Here is an 11,043-nt window from a genome sequence, read left to right as displayed (position 1 = left end):
GAATTTCATATAAATTATCTAAGGATAGCCATACAAACACCCATTCTACACTAATTTTGTACAATCAATGCTTTGAATTCACTAACATCCTTGCTTTAGTAAATAATGTTGAGAGTTAGGATGATTGGCCTAATTTGAAAGTTTTGATGCATCATTGTGAATGCTGAAACATCGAAATAAAAAAGGAGCAGAAAACGACAAGGCTGACAGTGATAGAACTTTACAGTGGGAGTTACCACATTAACTCGGAGAAGCACCTAGAAGTGAGAGCTGGGGGCCCACTTTATCTATTTTGTTGCCCTAAGAGCAATGGAGGTATAGATACTTACATTTAAGGTTGCCTCCAAATATTCCCTAACCATTACTTCACTCTCACTTAAAGAAAGCTCCAAAGGGTTTGAAGAAGAAAAAAAAAATAAAAGAGGAGATTCATAGAAGCTTCTGAATACAGAGAGCAAATTAAGAGCTAATATTCTTTTGCTCCATCTTCATAGAAGCTTCTGAATACAAAGAGCAAATTAAGAGCAAATTAAGAGCTAATATTCTTTTGCTCCATCTTCTTCCCTTCAGTTTTTATTTAGTATTGAACTCTTTCTAGTTTTCTTTCTTTTTTATATTTATGGTCATGTGTAGCTATCTCATTGTAAGGGGCAGGATATTTGTGAACTTGTTCTTGGGCTATAAACCTTGCTTCAGTTTTTAATGATAATATATATATTGAGTTCAAATTGCTTTTATTGTTTGATTTTCAATGTGCTTGATAAACATATTGGGATATGACTTTATTAACTCTGAGAAAAGTGTAGTAGAGAGTGTTTGGCTTCAATTCGTGCTAAATCTACTTGAGTTTAGAGTATGAGTACTTAGAAATAAGGCTAACCTAGTAAGGTTATAAACTGAACTGATATGCTTTCATTGTTGCTTTAAAACTTGAGTAGTAGAAAATCTAGGAAGTTTGAGAAATCTATGAAGACTCTATGTCTGTTGGGCCTGTATATCGACATTCTTAATGCTGTAGTATTGTTCACGTTAGCCCCAAAAGAAGTCACTTTAACTCTCCCCCTTACCCTTGTTACATCACTAGTTAACCCCTATTAAGCTCATTTAGCTCTATAGCGTGACTAATTTTACTTGTTCTTTTGACGTGTTTTCTTACTCATGAATGATTTTTGCACTATTTCAATTTAGTTAATAAGCCACCTTATTAAGGATATTTTTAGTTGAGTTGTTTGTTTTCTTAAGTAAAATATTGAAGTGTTTAGTCATCAATCCCTGTGGAGACGATCTTTTTATCACTTGCTACAACGGTTGTGTACACTGGCAGAAAACGTTTTAAACCATATAACAGGGATTATTATAGTGATGAAAGGGCACATTAAAGAAAGCTTATATTCCTTAGACGGTTTAGTCATTGCGGGGTCAGGTGCCTTAGTTAAAGGAACTGATAGTTCTCAAATTACTCTTTGGCATAAGCATCTAGGTTACATTAGTGGACAAGGGTTAAGTGAGTTAGCAAAACAAAATCTTCACCCTATTGATAAAAATGTAGACGTAGACATTTATGAGCATTGTGTATATCGTAAGTTCAAAAGTGTCAACTTTGGAAAGGGTATGCATGTAAAAAAAAAAAAGTTAAAGTATGTCCATGCCGACTTGTGAGGGTCATTGAGTGTAGCTACTAATTCTGGGGCTAAGTATTTTTTTATTCATAATAGATTATTGCATACCACAACTTTCTGGCGACGAATGCCATACAACTCGAGGGCTACCCCTACCTGAGGTAGCTGATGGAAAAGTAGGTCAACAAGTTCCAGAGCAGGTCCTAGGTGAAATAGGTTGACAAATCCTAGGATAGAAATAACGACTGACAAAGGTTCCAGAACAACCAAGGAGTATATTGGTCATTATAGAAGAGAAGGTTGTGAGAATGCATTAGAGCACATCTCTCATTCTAAAAAAGCTTGAGTAGTAGGAATAAAAGTCACCTACACTCGATCGGGATCCCTAGAAGGGCAAAACTCATGCATTTGAAGATGTTGAGGAATCAACAAAAAACACACTAGCACAAAGTAAGCTAAGAATGTGAGGCAGCGATAAACCACGAACGATACTTTTAGTTGACGAGGCGTCGGGAACACCATGTGCAACAGAGAAGAATCACTTAGGCAATATAACCATGCAGAGAAATTGCTGAAATGTAGTAGAAAATGAAAAAGATAGGGAATACGACCTTGAGAAGGCCATAGATCAGGTAGATTAGCTGATTGTTCGTTTCCCCACAACTAATGGAAAATTAGTGCAAGTATACACTAAATAATCAATTGTAGTATATAAACAAGGTCGTCTCCGTAGGGATTACAAAATAAAAAAAATGGATTTGAGAATTTCTTGAATCACCAAAAGAAAAAAAAATTAATCAATGATATATTAACTTAGTTTCTAAAGCTAACAAAATTAAACAAGTAGTAAGGAACCAACTGCTACGAAAACTCAGCACACCCAAAAGCAACCGGCAAAGAGGATGAGAAACACGCGGGAGAAACGGATGATAAGTAAATCAGGGAGGGAGATTTCCCAAGCGCTGCTCTTTTGTTCAAAAATACACCACTGCTCAACACTTCAACTCTTGCTGCCCAAACCCTCATTGCTCTTTTCCAAGATACCTTAGATATATTTTAGTCTGATTCCCATCGTAACTAAGATATACATAGAAAACAGTTTACAGGCACTATATGGCGAACCCCATCCCTAGGTATCCACCCTCCTATCTTAGCAAGGATTAATACAGCTAACGGAAGTTAAGCTACTCAACAAGGGCTATTCCGATGCCTCAAGCAAGAAAACACACCAGACAAGTAGGCCACACAGTGTAGTGAGATTGAGAAATTAAGCACACTTCCATTAAACAGTCTTTGAAGTTTAACAAGATAAACAACGAATAAACAGGAAGCGTTGGGATTATCCCCTCCCCAAAGGTGAAGGTTTATTTCTTACTAAAATGGCAAAAGAAAATAACAACTAACGAAGGTGAAATCGTTGTCAACGGTGAGGGCAGATAATAAGAAGCTTCCTCCAGTGTACAGTGTAACTCAAGCGCCCGATTCGTATCTTTTAGTTCCTTCTTCGTTAAAAATAATGCCCTCTGTCAATGGAAGAATCTCCTCTTTTTTATTCCAAAAAAACGATGCTAACTTTTAAAGTGGTATGCCTCCTTCGGCGGCTGGTCCCTCTTTTCCTTAAATACCGGGTTCTTTAAAATTAGGGCACCTCTTGGAGATTGTACGGACGCAGTAACATTTCCAACTTAGAGAGTTACTGCACTGTTACGCACTCTGGAGCATCTGGACGAGCTGCAGGCTGCTGGCTAGCGTTTCTTTTCCATACTTAACATATTCTTCGCGAGCTTGGTAGCACATCTCTCATTCTAATCTGAATTCATCTGCCTATGCAAAAACTAAAAAATATTAAGCATTTAATCATGAAAATCAACGCGAATTAGAAATTTCAAGAGTTTAGGGCCTGCTCGATGTATTCTCCCTTTTTCTTAAGTTTATTTCTAAATATCCTCACATTTTCGGACCATAACCGCCCTGAATAGCCTGGTAAACACTCTCTATCTGAGTGTTATCCCACCCTCAAACTTAGATCCTCTTTGTCCCCAAGCAAGATTAATTGTAAAAACCCTGAAACATGCGAGGAACGTGCATCTAATTACTGCACATCTTGCATCAAGCACTGCTTTCTACTTTCACACCCACTGCCAATACTTGCTATAGCATAATAATATGCTTTCGCTAAAACACCTACAAGAGGGCAGCTGAATCCTTGCTCGATTCATAGTTATACATTACAACTTTATCCTTACAAAAACAAAGCAAGCATGCAAACCCCCAAACTTAAATGTAACATTGTCCCCAATGCGACTCACAATAGGATATTAGATGCTCCCGCATACCCCCAAACTTAGTACTAAGAAAAATGAAGTTACAGAAGGGGCATTTTTTGCAAGACAGATATAGGTGGTGTTAAGGGACATAAAAAGGGTGTGTCGACTCTATGGTGATACAAAGGTAGTGATTGGTATAAATAGGTAAGCTATTGAAGTTTCTCCACTAAATGGCCCCTGCTTTAAAATTGTACTCACATGATCCTGCTTGAGCCTTCGTACTGGAACCTAAGCTAGGGCAGAACAAGAACTGTTGCTGCCTGTAAGCTGATGCTCTAGCACATAACTAAACATCTACTGGCAGCATTATTACTTAAGAAAGTAGGGCAAGAACAAGACGCGCAGACAACAGATACAAGAACAAACATGTTTCAAATCCATTAAGCACTCAAAATATAATTTGGGGAGGGCAGAACGATGGAAACACACTCCTAACAACATCAAACACAAAAGAAATAGATGACTGCAAACTAAAAAAAAACCTAACATACATCATAAACAAAAAGACTGAAAAAGACAAAATTTAAATTTGCGAGAAAGTAAATGCATAATTGAAAAGATTGATTGATTGGTGATTGGTTGGGTTTCCGGTTCTAGAGAAATGAAGATGAAGAGAAAGGCTCTACAGGCTATATAGAATTGTTCGTGCTCTCTTCTTCCGAGTCAATATCCTCCTGAGCCTCTGTATCTTCCGAATTGGAGGTGTGCTCCAGCAAATATTCGATTGCGTGGCGCTGAGCAGAGGGGTCTGCAGCATCTGACTTGGCTAGGCTATCTATGCGGCTTTTGAATTCAGCGTCGCGAGCCGTAATTTCCTTAACTAAGGCTGCCACCATAGACTTTGTCTGTGCCAACTCCACCGAAATTTTTGCCTGATATGCCATCATTTCATTGATGGCCCCAATTGGAATAGTGCCGCGTCGCGCGCTGTCATTGGCCATGAGGCATTCCAAAAGTGTTTTGTCCATAATTCGCTTTTTTGTTAACGTTTCCTCATCACTGACCATAGGGACTCCGAATTTCATACACATCTTAGAGATCAGGTTGGGGAAGAACAGTCGGCCCAACTTTTTTGGAGGTATACTGGGCGATTTCCTAGTGGATAAGCTGGCCGACGTCAATGCTGATACCTTCCATCAAACACGTGAGGAGCAGGACCCTATCCTTCATCACGATTGAGTCATGTGTGGTATGTATGATCCGACTCTTTAGGAAGTAAAGCCATATATTGGCTTCTGGCTTCAGAATGTTGGAGGAGAGAGAATGGGCTCCTTGTGGGGCGATACTCCAGAAGGCACTAGGGTAGGCCACAATGGACAGTGCATGAACTTGTTAAGCCTCAAGAGGTTGCTCCAGCATTTTGTTGAATTTTTCCTCTGAATTAGAACGAAGGTGGAGAGCCTTATTGATCTCCTCCGAGCTCTAGATGACCACTACCTCTCGCACTATCGATGACAGCGAATGTTCGCATAAAACTCCTTTACCAGGAGCAAAATCAGCGGTCTAGGGGGTGCAAAAGTAGTCCTACTTGTTTTTCGTAATAACTTGCTCCATAAAAGGAGGCATGGGGTCCAACTGGAATCCTTTCTCGAAGAAGAAGTCTCGCTTTCACAAACATTCATGTGCCTCCACGCGCGGCCGGTGTACTGAACCTTTTGAAGGCGGCATCCTGGGGAGCAACGATGTTGGCTCTTTTTCGCCCTGGTGGAAGCAGCTGAGTGGTTACCTACTTTGAAGAGACAAAATGATGCCGCTTCCTCTTAGATGAGGTCGCGGTCTTCAGCGTATTACCTTCGATGGGGTTTTAGGTACAGAGGCAGATGGGCCATCAGTGGGCTTTGAAGGTTTTGTAGCAGTTGCGGCTTTTGCCTTTTTAGAGGCCAGGCCTTCAGTAGCTGACTCGCTTGGCCATTTAGCAATTCAAGTGCAGGATGCTGGGCCTGAGGAGGATAGCTTATTGGTGTTTGTCGACGATGAGACTGGAACAGGCGAAAGCGGGGGAGCAGTTATTAGGAGAGAGCAATTGGTAGGGGTAGTGGGTGGTGGGTTTTCAGAGGTGGGGTTTTCAAAGTCTTCCTCCTCTGACTGTGGTGGAAGAAACTGCTCTAGCTCTGAAACGGGGGCTAAGCACGAGTCAGCCATGACTGACTGTTGAGCAGGCAATGCTTCTTGCTTTTCGGCGACTTCCGCCTCCATCAGTTGGTTGCCTACGCGGCCAAGATCTTTCGACGAGCTTTCTGACAAGGGCAACTCTTTTAACTTTTTGTGGTTGGCCTTTGGCTTGTAACGAGGCATGTTCTCTGTTGCAGGCGACTAGGGGTCTCAAAGGAGAGGTTGCGATGGCTTTTTAGGACAGAGGACTAGAGTTTATGGCGAAACGGTTTTATCAAAGGTGGAAGAGATGGGGGGAAGACAATTGTGGGTTGGTGGGTTGGGGTGGTGGGATTTAAATAGAGACTTTAAGGGTCTCCCTTCCCACGATTTTTGAAATTTAAATTTACCTCAATTCCCGAAAATACGATTTACCGCCCTTTCTCAATTAGAAATAAATTACCACGTGCCAGCCATCTATCGCCTCATCATTAATATCCTACTCTCTGCTGTTGTGTTTAATTACTGACCTACAAACAAACAATTTGCTATTAAAATCAAATCAGCTTTTCAGTAATTAAGAATTGTCGAGAAAAAATAACAAAAATTAAAATTTTCGACTGAAAATAAAAAAATTCTTTTTTTTTTCGGCGACATATCTTCATGTAGGGGCAAGCTAGTGAGCTCCAGCAATCTCGTGCCAATACTCTCCAAAGTAATGGTTGAGTCGCTGTCCGTTGACAGTGAACTCTCTATCTCATTTTAATTCCTTGATCGTTATAGCTCCATGAGTAGAAACTTTTACTATTTGAAAGGGCCCTGACCATTTAAATTTTAGCTTCCCAAGAAATAGCTTGAGTCTTGAATTGTAAACGAGAACTTGCTGCCCCACTTCGAATTTCCTGGGGTTTATGTGAGCATCATGCCATTTTTTGGTTTTCTCCTTTTAAATCTTGGCATTTTCATAAGCGTCCCTTCGGAATTCTTCCAATTCTTGTAGTTGCAGCTTCCTAACTTCCCCTACTACAGCATGGTTTAGATTCCATTTTTTTATTGCCTAGAATGCTTTGTGTTCCAGTTCTAGGGGTAAGTGGCACAGTTTTCCAAATACCAGTTTGTATGGGGACGTTCCTAACGGCGTTTTAAATGTCGTTCTGTATGCCCGTAGAGCTTCATCTAGCTTTAATGCCCATCCTTTCTGCCGGCTGATAAATCTCCAAAAGAGAGTTATTCTAGTGTTTATTTGGGTAGTTTTATAAAAGGAAATTTCAAGGTGTGTCGGTTTTAGGTCATAATTAGCATGAATAGTGTTAAAATGTAAATTCTTAGCTAAATATCCTTATTCTTGAGAACTTCGGCCAAAAACAGCATAAATTCTCGTACTTGTGGTTCATTTGCATATATTTTTAAAGAACTAAGAAGAGAAGGAAGTGTTTAACCAGATAAAAGCAGTTAAAGCATTATCAAGACAGAGCATATAAAACTTGGAGCATAGCGATGCCAAAGCATAGAGTGACTGAACAATTAATTCCAAAAACACGGGATTCACTTATGTCTTTACAATTTTTAGCTGGGTGCCATAAATTTAGAACCCGATATAAAAGGGGCATGTTGCCTTATTCGCCACACACAGAGCCCAAGGGAGACAAATTTTGAGAGCTGAAAAGATAAGAGAGAGGAATATACCCATTTTCAAGAGGAGAGCTGACGACAGAAACAGGAAGCTTGCCTGCTGGAAAATGTTGTCTGCTTCTTCTTCTGTGTCATTAGCCATTTTTCTGCTATGGGTTGTATTTCTTCTTCTTTCATTTTGTTTGCTTCACCCATTATGAGCTAAACCCCATTTTGGGGGAGATTTACATTTTGTAATTGACTTGAGACCGAACCTCTAGCTGCTACATTTATTTTTAAGCAAATCTGATTTTATTTCTTAATCTTCGCATTACTGTTGGCCGCTGTTTCGTGTATGCTAGCTTATGTATTGACCTGGAAGGGCTTATGGGTGCTGGTTTGTTTTGTTAGGGATACTTAGGAATGGGGTCCCCTAATAATGCCTATAGCATGGGTTAATTGCTTGGGTATTTAGCAACGAGAGTTGTACTTACTCATGTTTGGTGTTGGGTGTGTTGCCCTAAACTCTTAGTTTTTATTTATGTAGAAACAAATGTATATTCAATAAATTTATTGTTGAATTCATAGCATTGTATTGTCCAAAATCCAATAAACTAAACATCCAAGGTTATTTTCATGTAACCGGGACAATATATATACTGGGTATATATTTGATATACCCATGATATACGAGTGGATAATGTCCCGTGAATAACCTAAAGGGTCTGTAGTATATGGAAAAGGCTGGGTACCTTATCCTGACAACACCATGGATTCGACCCACCTTGTAAATGTTACAGACGACTCGATCCAGGTCGTTCGTGTGGAGACATGCGAGTGGGGGTATCTTATACAATGAGTTTGTATAAGACCAAACTGTGAAATAGACAATCTTTAGATGTAACGCCGTTAACTAATAGATTGCTATTTCATAGGATGACCAGACAACTCATTCTCAATCCTTAGTGAGTTATGGACTCCTGCCCGTGAGGGCTCGTCCTTTGATCTGTATAGGTGAGAGTGGCCCGAGTTGTTAACTTAATATTCCTACCATTTTGGGGATGAGACCGAATAAGGAGCTGGGAACATTACTTCACAAGATAGAATTCACTCCTCTCCGACTTTATGGGAGTAGATGAGTGTTCTCTTAACTACTGACTCTGGGACTTGAACAAGGGGCCCCACCCTCTCACTGGCCCGAGAGAGACTTCCAATTATTGGTCGGACCATAATCGGGTTGTTCATTAGAGGAGTAGTGATATTTAAGGAGTAAGATGTAACTCAGGGGTAAAACGGTAATTTACCCAGCTTAAGTTACGAACACTTGTGAATGATTGACTTGTCATTAATGGTTGTATATCCGTGGACACAAAAATATTTTGTAGTGAGAAGAGTGCAGCTGCGGGTCTTTAGTGGAGTGACTCGTAGTTAACGAATGTTGACTAACTCGGTCAATGAGTTTGACCAGTTAATCTCGTATTGTTGGAGCTTCTGATCTGTAGGTTCATTAGGTCCCCTTGCTAGCTCATAACTGGTAAAACGAGGATCAAGTTTTTTGGAAAAATTTGAAATGTTCAAATTACTTGAGAGATTATATGTATATTGATACATTATAATATATAGTTAATTCTAAATTATAGAACTATATATTATGAGAGATATTATTTGAATGAGATTCAAATGAAATTAATATGAATAAGATTCATATTAAACTATAGGTTAAAATTAATGTGCATAAGATGTACATTACAACTATTGGTTATATGAGAGAAATGTTTTAGAATATGATTCTAATTTTGTAATAAATAATTATGTGTTAATTATTTATTTGATATATATATATATGTTACTTAATTATTAATTGGATTAATAATTAATAATTATTTATTAAATAATATGATTATTTAATAAACTATACATATACATATATATATTAATATTAATTATTATATATTAATTATTAATTAATAATTAACATTTAACTCCCCTGCATTTTAGTAGGAGAGTGGGGAGTTTATGACGTGGGGTAACTCCCCACCTCATAAGTTGGTTTTGTGTTTGTAAGAGAGTTCTGCTGTGTACACAATAGAAGAAAAACAAACTCTCAAGGAAGATTACTCTCTCAATCAAGGTTTTCTCTAAAAAAAATTCTCCCTTACGTTCCAAATGGACGTTGCCACAAGCCCGATCTCGGTACCCAGAGGATAGCACGGAAGACCATTTGGTGTTGTTCGGGAGATTGAATCATTGAAGAAGAGTTCTTCAAAGGTAAAAAAAAACTTCTTTCCCCTGTATTTTCGTTATTAGATGTTTAATTTTGTTTTCTCAAAAATTGATGAACAAAGATCCGCTTCCACTCCGGGATTCACATCCCATAATTTGGGGTGTCTCGGAAGGGAACCGAGCCGAGCTGCGCACTAATAAATGTGAGCTACGCTAAAGGGTAGGTTGATAACTTGTGACAGTATGCTGAATCTCCCATGCCTTTTCCACATCTGTTATTCCCCCGTTATCTTTTTCTGTGCTACTACTTTACTGTGTTCATAGCTTCGAAACTATTGTCTCTGGCAAGTTTCTGTTGTCTTGTTAATACTTTATTTTATTTTTCCTATATAATATCCATACCCAAACTCTGTACATTTTTATTTGTCGGTATCTGCATTTATCGTTAAAATATAAACCAAAAATCCCTGTGGATACGACCTCATTATGTACTACAACCGACGAATTGTGTATACTTGCCGGAAAATTTTTTATGAAGTACTTCCCACCAAGCAAAAATGCTAAGCACAGAAGCGAAATCAACAATTTTCAGCAATTTTTTGGGGAGTCGATTAGTGAGTCTTGGGAGCGTTTTAAACGGCTTCTGCAACAATGCCCTCATCATGGGATCCTAAGATGCATCTAGCTCGAAACGTATTATAATGGTTTGACGATGCCACTTGTCTGGTCATCGATGTGTCAGCAAATGGGGCTTTGCTAACAAAACTTTATGCTGAAGCATTCAATATCTTAGAGAGGATATCATCAAACAATCATTCATGTCTGACCCTAGAGCCATCCAAGGAAGAGGAAGCACGGGACTGAACGAATTAGAGTGTTTCACCTCCTTAAATTCAAAAATTGAGAATTTGACAGATTTGGTTATGAGGAGTATGACGCAACAAAATGCAGCTGGAGCATCTTCTGGTAAGGCAAATGTTAACCACGTCTAAGGGATTTCTTTCTCTTTTTGCCAAGGAGACCACCATTACAACAATTGCCCTAGCAATCCAGAGTCGATGTACTATTTGGGAAATGCTTAGAACAATGAAAACGACTCGTATTCCAATACGTACAACTCGGGCTGGAGGAACCATCCTAACTTTAGTTGGAGCGAAAAATCAGGGAGGAAA

The 11,043-nt window shown here is 39.0% G+C and overlaps 1 non-coding gene across 1 annotated transcript; it reads right to left on the bottom strand.

The window, feature by feature from the left end:
• Positions 1-10,433: 10,433 nt before the first annotated feature.
• Positions 10,434-10,540, bottom strand: LOC148208253 (small nucleolar RNA R71). The gene has a single exon (XR_015789117.1). It is a non-coding gene; the product is annotated as a small nucleolar RNA R71 (small nucleolar RNA).
• Between the last annotated feature and the right edge of the window lie 503 nt (positions 10,541-11,043).

This window comes from Momordica charantia, assembly GCF_013281855.1.
Source record: "Momordica charantia cultivar OHB3-1 chromosome 11 unlocalized genomic scaffold, Mcharantia_2.0 BLBB01000011.1, whole genome shotgun sequence".
In the NCBI taxonomy this organism is placed as follows: Eukaryota; Viridiplantae; Streptophyta; class Magnoliopsida; order Cucurbitales; family Cucurbitaceae; genus Momordica; species Momordica charantia.
This window is presented reverse-complemented; position numbering and strand designations above follow the sequence as displayed.